The sequence below is a fragment of the Macaca nemestrina genome, chromosome 1 (genome assembly GCF_043159975.1).
Source record: "Macaca nemestrina isolate mMacNem1 chromosome 1, mMacNem.hap1, whole genome shotgun sequence".
Taxonomy (NCBI): Eukaryota; Metazoa; Chordata; class Mammalia; order Primates; family Cercopithecidae; genus Macaca; species Macaca nemestrina.
Genome location: NC_092125.1, coordinates 117739126 through 117752044, shown reverse-complemented (window position 1 = coordinate 117752044; position 12919 = coordinate 117739126).

The following is a 12919-nucleotide window of genomic DNA, read 5'->3' as shown; positions in this document are numbered from 1 at the left end:
GATATGATTGATCTCATCACCTAGATAGTGAGCATAGTCCCAACAGTTAGTTTTTCAACCCTTGCCCCACTTCCTTCCTCCCTGCTCTGGTAGTACCCAGTAGACACATGAAATTTAAATTCTATTAATTTGCTTCACCTATTTAATAAATGTGCATTATTTAATGTACATTGTATGCCAGGACCATAAAAGTCAGTTGTGATTTTGGTGAGCTTGATCTGCACAGGACAGGTGAGTGAGACAGATGCAGAGACAGGCAGTGCCAACCAAGTCAATGATCTCTTTAGGTACCTGCAAGGAGAGTCAGGTGAGCCCTCTGGGGACTGGATCCTTTCCTCTGCTCTCCCGATTCAAACAGCTGTGAGCCTCCACCTTTTCAGACTGGTCTGACTCCAGTCTCCACAAGAACCACTGGTGACCCTGTGGCTTTCACTGGTGCTTTCTTCAGAGTCCCCTGAGGCTCTCTTACTCCTCTTCCACTGGGGCAAACCCTCAGGGTCCCTCACAAGCCCACAGCCAAGGCAAGTGTGCCTCCATCTGGGTCTTCACTATACAGTCCTCCCTGGCCCTGGAGTTGGTACATTCCTATTGGGGCCACCCCAGAGATACCTCTGGGGCAGGATTCCCCAGTGATCAAGTTTGCCTGCATAGCATCACAGCTGCTCCTTCCTGTCACGTGGTATCATGTTGACAAGTAAGGTTTTGTGGTGCTGAGGCAGGCAAGAACCCCACACTTTCATTTGTGATGCTCCTATGCAAGAGTCTGGGATAAATGAACTCTGCCACATCCTGGGTAGATCTCTGTCCCCTCAATGGTGACACTGAGCTCATTGCATTTATTAAAATCCTATCCTGGGGCAGAATCTGTGTTAGGTACAAGGAAACAAAGATCAAGAAGAAATGATTACTGCTGTATAGGAACCTACTATCCAATGGGGCACCAGGCACATAAACTGATAAGAAATCTGTAAGAGAGGATCTAGAAGCTGGGGAGATGGGAAATTCAACCAACTTAGGCCTTTGCCTTTGTTGTTATCCCATTGCACTTTGCATAAATTCCATATTCTTTGAACAGACTTACGAAGTTCTGTGTCATCTGGCTCCTCCAGCCCCCCTTCATCCTCCTTTCTTGCTACTTTCTTTTCTTTGCTCTAGCCTCTGCCATGGTGAATTTATTTTAGTTCATTTCACAAGCAGCGCCAGCCCCACAGGTCCTATATGGTGTTTTCAGTGCTTCAAAAACTTTTAGCTTTCCCCCAACTCCTTCCACCCATCCATTTTCTCTTCCTTTGAAACTCAGCTCTGAGAATCTTCAATGACATTTCTAGTCAGGTGTTTTCCCTGATCCCCCAAGTTAAGACTGAGTGTCCTTTCTAGGTGCTTCTGCAGCCCTCCATATTGCACAAAACACATGCTCAATAAATCATTTAAAATAAGATATTACCTGAGTTAAGCTTTGAAGCATGAGTAGGAGCCAGGAGAAGAATGCTGGGAAGAGCATCATTTGAGACAGAGGGAACACTTTGAACTAAGGTGTGCAAGTGTGAGACAGCATGTTGCATGCAGGAAACTGCAGCTGATTCAGAACTGGTGGGACATGACGTGGTAGGAGATACTGCTGGATCGGTCACTGGGAAGGTCGAGGAAGGCATGGATAATGAAGGGTGAAATCAAATGCAGAGAGACCACCTGGGGCCAGTAGTCATAGTCAGGGTGACAGTGATGGCAGCAGGCTGATTCATGCCCTGGGAGCTAAGCCTGCAGAGGAGAGATTCAAACAAAACTTAGGGTATAAATTCATCAGGGAGTGGGGAATGGCTGGATGCAGGGGTAGGGTGAGGAAAGGGTCTCCTGGGTGCCCTCTGGAATCCTGATTTGCCTGAACAGGTAAATGATGATGCTGGCTATGGAGATAGAGCATCCAGAGGTGGGGCCTATGTGGTGGCCTGGGAAGCAGGGGTCTTCAATTTAAGATTTTGCTGGGCCCATGGAATACTCAAGGACGTATGTGCAACATATGGGGTTTGCAGATCAGGAATGATGTTGAGGCTAGCTGTTTCTGCACACTGCACACAGGCTGAAGGCAACCAGTGTCATCATCTCAGAGTCTCCACTGAGAACTTAGCCCCCCATGAAGCTACACTCTCACTGTCCACCATGTTGGCACCATGCCAACTATGAGGCATCTCCCAGAGGCCAGAACCCAGGGAAATAGATCACTCACTCCAGTGTTCCCTGGTTCCCTCCTACCTGTTTATTTCTATAATACTCATTCTCTACCTTGAGGTGCAGGCCAAAGTGTGAGAGCAGTTGGGAACCCTGGCAGATGACCACCTTGCCTTTCCCATTTCCTTCTTCCTCTTCTCCTCTCTGGGCTGAACAAGAGTGTTTTTTTCTTCTCTTCTCAACCAGAACTCCTCTTATGTCACATCCTGAGCTCCCTCTACCATAATAGCTTATAGTAAAACTCTGTGATCAAGCTCTCCAAGTCTTTATAATCTGTGAGAGCTTAAGAAATTCAGCATCCCTCCCCCTTTTTTTCTTTCACAAGAATGACTGACTTTCAAAACCACTGTCTTGCTGTGAAATGTCTTGCTAAAGATGTATATGGACAGTTTCCCTTTGCATTCCAGCTGCAGCAGTCCCAAGGGTACCCTGTGAAAATCATATGCCCCGGCAGAATCGGGGGGGGGAAATCACACAACTGGCAAATGTGAAAGAGAATACCTATGCATTCTTTATCACATTTGTACAATAGATAACAATCTGCTATCCCCTCTAAACTATAAAATTTTCAGGAACCTTAAACTTCTAGTACCCATCATAATACCTGGAATATAATAGGTTTTCAACAAATGCATTTCATATGGATAAATAAATTAAGCTCAGAGGGTTTAATAATCATCTTGAACAAAACTAGCAAATAGCTAACTTAGTCTGTTGGTCTGTGATATAGATTGGATATTTGTCATCTCAAAATCTCATGTTGCAATTTGATCCCCAATGTTGGAGATGGGTCTTGGTGGGAGGTGTTTGAGTCATGAGGACAGATTCCTCATGGCTGGCCCTGTGCTGTCCTCATGGTAATAAGTGATGCCTCACTATTAGTTTCCATGAGCTCTGATTGTTTGAAAGAGTCTGGTACCACCCTCCCCTCTCTCTTGCATCTTTCCTATCCCCATGTGATGCCAGCCCCTCTTCACCTTCTGCCATGAGTGGAAGCTTCCTGAGGTCCTCACCAGAAGCAAATCCTGGTTCTGTGCTCCCTGTGCATCTTGCAAAATCATAAGCCTAATACATTTCTTTTATTTATAAATTATCCATCCTTGGATATTCCCTTATAGCAACACAAATGGTCTAAGACAGTCTGCAAAACTCATGCTCTCAGTACTATACCTTACAGACTAATATTTGGGAAAATTCTTAAAGAACCAAATCAATTTTTATCAGCATGGTGGAAGCTAAGAAGACTCTCTGTATCACTCAGATGTGCTGGTTGATTTAACTCCTCCATGACCTTTAGCTGTGCCCCTTCAGCCTTGCTCAGTCCAGAGCCGTATTACTCTTATGTAAGCAGCAGTTTTGGACCAGTGGGGAGTTCCTGGGACCCCTCTCAGGTACTGAAGATGTGCCTCCATCATGTGGAATTGCAGGTTGAGCTGCTACATAGCCAATGGGAAACATGCATCACCCCTTATTTGACAAAGGCTTGCTTTGAGCAGGACTTCAACTTCTGCCAAATTCTGAGTCTGGCAAAAATTGCCTTGCTCTAAGGGACCTTAGGTCATCTTCAGGTCTCAATCCTACCCTCAGTAAATGGCCTAGAATACTCGCTGGCTTTGAGATGAAACCACTGGAGTCCACTGGTTCTTGCAGGAGTATTTGCATTTCAGTGGGCAGCAGAGCTAACAGAAAAGATGGAGGAGATAGTTTGTACATTGAGTGAAGAAGATATTCGGAAGAATACAAGGTCAATGGGCAGGCCCTGACATCATTTTGCATAGATTTTAAGATTGCTCACAGACAGGCTGTATTGACTTCCATGAATTATGCTCTATCTCGTCTCTGGGCCTTTGCAACACGCTCCTTCCTCTTCCTGGGAATTTTCTCTGTTCTGTGTTTCCTTCATTAAGCCAACCCCACCTCATTTCTGAGGCCTCAGTGCAAATGTGACTTTCTTACTGCCCAAGTCTGGGTTACGTGTCCTCCTCTGTGACCCCATCATCCCCTCTGACTGGGTCTCCACAACACTCTGCAGTCTACACACTATATTACGAAGGCCTACCTGCTTGTTTGTCCCCCTTCGCCTCCCCACCTCCTTTACAAGCTACTGTCTGGGGTGGCAGGGGCCGTGCATCCCCAGCACCTAACACCATGACTGCATGCAGTAGGTATTCCATTCTTAATTGCTGCCTAACAATATGTTTACATGCACACTCTTAGATTCTTTATTTGCCTTTCTGTGGATAATCATACTTTCTTAGGACACACCTTTCCCCAAGAGAAGCAAAACAAAACAAAAGCCTAGGCTTTAGAACCATAAGATTTGAGTTCCTAATTCCAGCCCCTTCGCTCATTGAGTCCAATGCTTGTAAATGAAAATGACACCTGCCCGTAAGGCACATGAGAGGGTCTGTGTAGGGGGTACACAGCACAGACTTGGGTGCCTCTCCTCTTCCACCACAGCTCCAGCACACATGCTCCACGCATACAGCCCCCCAGCTCCGAGCAAACAGCCCCCCAGCACACACACAGAGGCACACGTGCCTTTTCATGGGCTGAGCCTGATGGGATTATAGCAGTATTTGGGCAGACTAAGGGACGCTTGAGTGATTGTCACAAGGTTAAAGAAAGAGAGACTGCCAGATGCTTGGGAAAAACAGAAGGCGAGGATTCAGACCAGAACGCCTTCTTCAGGCTCCCAGCTCCTCTGGGCTGTGGGAAGTCCTCAGGCTGTCTTTTCTCCCTCATTTTTTAAGCCTGCAGAGTGCAGAGCTCTTTTTCTTAGGTTGGAGATTCATTTATCTGCATTCTAATTTTAAAAGTTCCCCATGTGCAGAGATGACTTTGATCTTCAGCAGGAGTTTATTTCTTCCTATTAGCATCACATTATACGATCTCTGACAGATTAATCACACCTATTGTTGTACTGTTTATTCTAAACACTGTATAACTTTACTTTCAAAATGTTATTTTAATTAAGAAGGAAGTGCATTAGGGGAAGGCATTTGCCTGACAGCCAGGCTTCTCTGGCCCCACCGAGCAAGCGTATGCCCTGTGCTGCCTACAATGGCAACGTCTCCAGCAACGAGCTCAAGTAAGTCCCAGGGAGCATGTGGGAGCTGGGGTTTTCTGCTGTCACAGGAGGACTGTGAATAACTTGAATTATATGTGTGTATATTGACTGTGAAGCTGAATTACATATTTTGCCAAAATTCTTTTCTTCATTGTCTTTTTAAAAAATAGCATGTCCTTGTACCATGTAGCCTAAAGAATGTAGCTGGAGTTTGATAGAAGGCTTTAAAAGGCAGAGTTGGGCCTGTGGCCTTTGAGATTTCTTTATCCTACATGTGAGTCCAGCCTGCATCAGCTACTTCCTACCTTTATGACCTTGGGCAAGTTACTTAACCTCTCTGAGCAGCGGATTCCATAGAGGAGGAAGAACTCTGCTAAGGATGTGGATGGAGAGGTTTAACCGTGACAGTGCAGGTAAGGGACTTTGGAATGTTTCTTGGCATATGGTGAGTGCTCAGTCAGGGGGGTCCTTTGATTCCACAGACGCCTTTCCTTTTGCTCAGACCAAGCTAGGGACAATGAAGGGGAGAAGCAGACTTCGCCAACTTGACAGTTTTGCAGAGGGCCCACCCTGGTTTGGAAAGGGTAACCACTTTGAAGCCGCAGAATCTAGAAACACATTTCAACCTCACCATTTACCCTCAAGTTCTGGACCCAGAGCCAGTAACCAAGCTGGTTGGAGCAACAAGTTCATTTTTTTAAAAAGAAAAACATTTTGTGGTGAGGGAAAAAATGCTCGCACAAGACGCCCAAGGAGAAAAGCTCTTATGTGTGACGTAGTTCCACTGGACAGAGATGAAATAAATGGTTACTTTGCCACCAAGGCCACAGGACGTGGCAAAGCCTTGATCTAAACACTTCATCTGATGTGTACTTTGGTATAGATAAATCCCAAATCAGTTGTTTGGTATCGATGCTAATAGCACACTGTCAGACCTGATTGACCTGATTCAGATGACAAGGAGGCCTCCTCAGTCTCCCTTGGAAATAAGTAAGTCTATGTTATGGTGGAGGAGTGGCTGGAGGTGAAGAACTCCTATCCCGGAAACGGAACCTAGAAACCAGAAGCCTCTGACAAAAAGCTGCAGAAATGGAAGAAGAAAAATAATAATAATAATCTAAAGCATCTATAGGATAAAACCACCATTCCCACTTGGAATCCTGTATTAGTTCAAGACATAACCACAGTTCCTTTGTGGTGCTGGAGTTTTGTCATTTCAAATATTGAGCCCTTTGGCGTAGAGTATTCAGCCTTTCTTTTTTGTCTCTGCATCAGCAGAACTGAACTGAGTATAGTACTTGGAAGAATTTGTCTTCAAATATAGTCATTAAACTGAATTGAGTAAAATTATTCCAAGAAATGGGCCATTGTTTGGGATCATTCGTTGTAGAGAAATATTTGTTGTGATGGGACTTAAACCATGTTCTTTAATAACAGCTGGGATCCGTTAAGGTGGAATAAAGATATATATGGAGGTAAAAGCTAAAGAAAGCACATATGGCATTGTCGTTAATGGAATTTAGAATGCAGTTAATATATGAAACAGGTCGCGTGTCCAGAAACAGACAATGTCACACTGTTCCAAATGTAGCTTTAGTGATCTTTCCACCACACTGCTCGCACATATGCAGGGAAAGACAAAATTGGTTTGCACTGGAAGAAAGGGAGGTTTACCCTGCACATCAAGTGCAGCATTTGCAGATCTCTCAATAGAGAAATGAGGCACAGAGCATGCCTTTTTATGGGGACATTTCTTTTCCAATGAATTTGTTTTCATTGGAAACATCCTGTCTTAGTTAACATTTTTATAGGCTCTGATATACTTTTTGGCACTTTTATGTAATGCGGATATTCATTTAAACTTCAGAAAGAAAAGTTAACACAATTTCAGTTTATTCTACACATTTTTCCAATACTAGGGCCTGGTAAACATTATAAGCTGTCCCTTATAATGTCAGCTGCCGATGGCTCTGAGGAGTGCTATTTGGCCTCTAACGCTGTGACTGTCTTTTGTAGCATTTTCCGCTTCAGGTTATTCTTTGCCTTCTTCTTAGAAGAAGAGATTCAGGTCTAAACTCCTTGTTGCCTCTCACCACTCTGTCACCCCTGGGAAATCTCCAATCACTAACTATAAAAAGCCGGTTTGGCTTCCCTAGACCTCAGAGCAGGTCTACAACAATAGTCACTAAAAATGGGCATTGTCCAAGGTTTGCAAAAAGCCAGAAAAGGGTTCCAATGTTAATGGTTTCAAATAGCTGTTTTAAAAGGTACAACTCATAATAAAAATCTAATAAAAATTATAGTCAGGCATCTCGCAAATTTAAAGTATGACATAGAAGTGCATAATACAAATGATTCTAGTTAGTGTGCTAGGATACATTGTGCTAGGATACGAAGAGATGTGTTGGCACTGTCTGTTTTTAGCTGTGCCCGACCCATGGAGAGCAGCTGAAAGAATGCTTTGCAAGAAGAATGGCACAAAGCTGGCAGGGCGAGAAGACACCAAACAAGACAAAGTGAAGAAGGGACCTGAATGTGTTCCATGCTTTGTAGGTGTCAAACACACAAACACAGAGAAAGAGAGAGCGAGAGAGAGAGAGAGCAGGATGTATTTTTTTAGTTTCTTTTAATACTTTTTCTTCTCAGGTTTGGTATTTGGATCAGGACCAATGAAGTCAAGGTTAGCGTGACGGAAGTAATGGCAACCTTAAGGGAAGATATTTGCTAAGACCTGCTCAGGATGGGTCTATACAAAACAGTGAAGAAGGTAACACTCCTTTTAAATGTCTCTCCTCTCCTCCCTGCATCCCCTCCAAGGCCTATGCACACCTAGGAGCATCCCCTGTCCAGACTGGACATGAGGCAGGAGGGAAGGCACTGCGCTAGCAGTCGGGAATCTTTGGATATCAACTCGACCCATTTTCGTATCAACTCGACTCATTTTCTACATGAACCTGGGCAAGATCATTTATCTCCCTGGACCCCAGTTTCTTCAGATAAAATGAGTGGCTTGGACTGTACTATGTGATTTCAAGCGTTTCTTTGAATTGAAAGTTGCTAAAATAAATTGATCCACAATAAGCCAACCTCTATTGTGAGTCTGTTCATTTTGACATAAACTGTTGTTAAGGGCAATGTTTATTTGAGAGGAATAACTTCTTTGCCTGCCAAATAAGGAACAGGGTTTGGGGTTTGTTTTTTTAAGGTGTGTGTGTGTGTGTGTGTGTGTGTGTGTGTGTGTGTGTGTGTGTATAGCAGGTGGTTTGGGGGCTTGAGAGCATTTTTATCCTTCTCGTTGTCCACACTGAAAAACTTGAGGTTATCTTTGAGTTTTCTTTTCCACCCAATATCTGATTCATTTGCAAATCCTAGTGGTTCCACTAAAATATCTAGAATATGATTGCCTCTCATTGCCTCCCGTGTTACTATGATCCAATACACCATCCTTTCATCTCTCACCTAGATTATAGCAATACTCTCTTAACTGCTCCTGCATCCAACTTTTGTCTCCTTTCAGTCTATTCTGAACACCAGCTCCAGCCAGATTGACCCTGCTAAAACTTCTCTTCCCAAAACCCTCCCTTGGACTCTGCATCAGTCAGTTTGAGCTAGATTATGTTCAGGTGATAAGCAACATCAACATCTCAGTGACTTAACCCAACAAAGTTTACTTCTCATTCAAACCACATGTCCCATCAAGTAGAGCAGAAGGGCTCTGTTCATCACAGTCCCTCAGGAACTGAGCCTGAAGGAGACTCCTGAAGTCACTGAAAGCAGCGACACTGACAGGGTAGTTCACACAATGGTTCTTAAAGCTTCTGCCTGAAGTGACCACATCTCCTCCACTCTCATTTTGTTGACTAAGGAAGTCATATGGCCATGTATAGCTTCAAAGGGATGAAAAGGGGCAATCCTATCGTGTGGCCAGAGGGGAGGAATGGAAATGTTTGGCCAAAAGCATAATGGCAACCAGTTTCCCATCTTGTTCAGAGGATAGCCCATGTCACCCTCCTCAGGGTCCTCCAGGGTCCTGCATGGTGTGCCCCATCCCCAAACCCCATTACCTGTCTGATCCTACCTCATTCTATCTTCCCTCTCCTTCCACTTCCACTCCTTCAACACTCCAGTTATGCTGCCCTCGGGGTCTTTGCACTCGCTATCTACTCTGGAATGCCCTTCCCCAAGACACCTGCAATGCTCTTCCCTAAGCACTCTAGAATGCTCTTCCCCATGACATCTTACCCAGGATGTTTCCCCCAAGACGTCCCTCACTTCTTCCAAGTCTTTGCTCAAGTGCACCCTTCATATTGAGGATTTTCCCAGCCACTGTAATGAAAAATACACACCCCACTCTCCCCATCACACCCCAGCACTCCTTATCCTGCTTCTCTGCCTTATGTTTTTTCTCCTGAACTTATCATCATGTAATACAATGCATAAGCAACTGATTTATTTTGTGGCAGTGTAGTTGTTTGAAGACTGAGCTCTGTATTACTTACAGAGGTTACATCCATGGCTCCTTCACTTCCTAGCTAGCTCCCTTGAGGAAATTACCTAGCTTCTCTGTGCCCCAGTTTCCTTGTCAGTTAAGAGGGTTAGTAATAGCACCTACCTCACAGACTGGTGGTGAAAGTGAAATATGTGAAGCAGGCAGAGCAGGCACACAGTAATAGCATTTTCTATTATTATTTGTTGTATGACTTGCTGCTCTGGGATGGAAGTTCCATAGGGAAGTAATATTTGTCCTATTTCAGCCCCGAACTGCAGAGCAATGTCTAACACACAATAGGCACGGCAGAAATATTTATTACATAAAAGTGTGACTGCTTGAATGACTAGTGCATCCGGCAAGCTGCCTTGCACTCACTCTCCTCTGGCCCCTTCATGACCTTCCAGGTCTCTGGGCCTCAGCTTGGGTCGGACTGCAGAGGGGCTGGCTCCTCCCACCCAGCCAGACTGCCTATGCTCAGGTTCCCTGAAGCACCTGCCTCCGTCACTGAGGGGACTTCCCTAGATGTGATGATGTGTGATGGGTGGCTTGGGCTCATGTTCTCAGGAAGCATCCTGATGCACTTTGAATCTGAGTATAAATGGATCCCAGAGTGCAGATAAAACCTGAGTGGCTCCGGGTCATCAGAAAGTCAGCGCCGATGCGGAGCAGAGTGTACTGCCTTGAACCCTGCAGTCTGCTCCCATGGTGCCGGGTTTGCCTGTTCGTTTTGAAAAATGGCCACTTGCTATTGTCATGATTTCTCTGTCTCCTGTGGGGAGTGCTAAGGACCCAGCAGCGGTCCCTGGGCCAGGCTCATAGTAGTTGCTCAATAAGAGTTTGCTAAATGACTGAGCCAATGGATTCTGAAACCCATTGAGTAGAAGCCAAACCCATTGAGAAGTACACCCTCTCTGGTATATTGGGGGGAATTTTAATCCCTCGAAATATGGGACATTACAAAGAGAGCTATCAGAGTCAAAAGTTTTCCTTGTAATTGGACAAATTAACTTAACAGCACAAACTTGAACTATCTTAGTGGAGGGCATCTGGATTTCTGGGATGTTGTAGTGCTTTCTGGTCCAACATATCAGACCTTCACAGGTGGGTCATCTGCCTGAGGGAGCTCAGGGTGAAGTCAGCAATTTCCTGGTCTGTCCCATCCAGGGTGCCCAGGAGCTTTCTATGGTGGAACTGGCTTAGGGTTACAAAGCAAAGTGTAGACGCTGAGAGAAAATTCCTGGCAGTGAGGACACTGAGAATGTTTCGTGTTCCTAAATATGTTACATATGGCAGTCTTTAAGGTGTATAGCGGTGAGGGGAGGCCCGGGGAGAGTATCAGGTACTGTAATTCTTAGTTCTGGACTTGATTCTGTTTGCCAACATCTGATTCTGTGCAAGGCCCATGGGGAATCCCTTTCCTGTTTGTTGCTTCTCTTAACCTTTGGGCCTTAAGTGAAAAAGGTCCATGGGATGGGAGCTGTTCACAGATGACACGAGCTAAGAAGCGAGAATCAGGGGGTTGCTTTCTGTTTTACCTTGGGACTTGGCATTTGTCAGCCGATTTACTTACTTAACCACCAGTGCCTGCCTTGCAGGTTACTTGCTGGGAGCTCTCCGCCCCCGCCCTACCCCATCCCTGTTGGGTCCCCTTTCTCTTACTGGGAAAACAGAGAGAGCTGTGCTTGTGACTTGTCTGGGGCTTAGCCCCAGGGGCAGTGGTGAAGCAGATAAAGCTTACCTGTGCTCATTGGTCTCTGTGGCTTCCCAACTCTGTTGCTTCTTCAAACCCTATGTAGCCTTAAACTGAAACTGTGTAGCCCAAGGAAGTTTTTTATGTTTTTGTGTGTGTCAATTTCTTCATCTGTAAAAAGATATTAATAAAACATGCATTTCTATAAAGTTGTTTGGAGGATTAAATGAGATGGTTCCCATAATGAATGCGTGATATCATCAATGTTGCCTCTCAGGAGAGGTTCTGATATCACTGCTTTACATGTTAGTGGCTTTAAGCCAGCATTTCCCAAGAACAGCTGCCTTTAGCAGAGTGACCCCCATGGAAGGAGGCTTGGCATCAAGATAGCAGTTCAGGAAGGTGCTCCCTGGGTTTGAGGCTCCAGTGCCCCTGGAAACCACATTAAACAGAGAGTTACCTGCTCCTTCTAGGAACGACCCTCTCTGCTTTCTTCCTGAGAGAGGTTGCAGGCAATGATGAAATAAGGTCTGACAAGCACTTGTAAGTCCTTTGCAATCTGCTCTCCCTCCTTTTTCTCTTGAAAAAAGACTTATGGTACAGAAGCCAAAAATATGTCTTTTTGCCATTTTGCTTTTAGAATTTTATATCATTATCATATTCATATATCCTAGAGCTTTGCTGCTGGAAGAGGCTGTTTTTAAAAAAAGTGTCATGCATTCCCCTGGCCGAAGGAAACCTCTGAGTTCCCAGCTTATTTGAGAGAAAAATACGAATCAGCACAACTTTAGTTTGTGCTGATTGAATATCAGCTTTTATCAACAGTTCAAACAGAATTTCCAAATCAACAAATCAGCACAGTCCACAATATATGCCTAGTTTGGCATCTGTCCTTGTGACACCACCTCTCTGGATTAGATTCTGCTGGTGAAATCTGTTTAACTTAGCCAGACTGCTGTGCTAATTGGTACCACTGAGATGTTCAGAAGTCTGAACTTTGATCTGATGGCAACAGACGTTATTGAAACAGAATTTTGTTTGTTGGCTCCGGGAGTATTGGCTCCTGGAGTCTTTCTGCTGTCAAGTTGCCGAAGGGCCATTTGTTTATGAAATTTGTTGCCTGGGGAGGAATAGGTTCTGGGGAAGTGCATTTAAAGATTTATTCCCTCAAGGGCGGACTCATATGGAAAAAGACTATTGAGGAAAAGAAAATCTTTTAAGCTTCTTCTGCAGGTACTACTTTTCCATATCCAGTGGGTAGTGGATCTCTCTCTCTCTCTCTCTCTCGCTCTCTGTGTGTGTGTGTGTGTGTGCGCGCGTGTGTGTAAGGATACCAAGAGGCTCCACTTTACAAAAAACCAGTAAGCCACAACTCAAACATGCGGAGAAAATAGGGAGATTTTTCACGTATCAGAGATGCATTTTGCAATGCCCCTTTCAG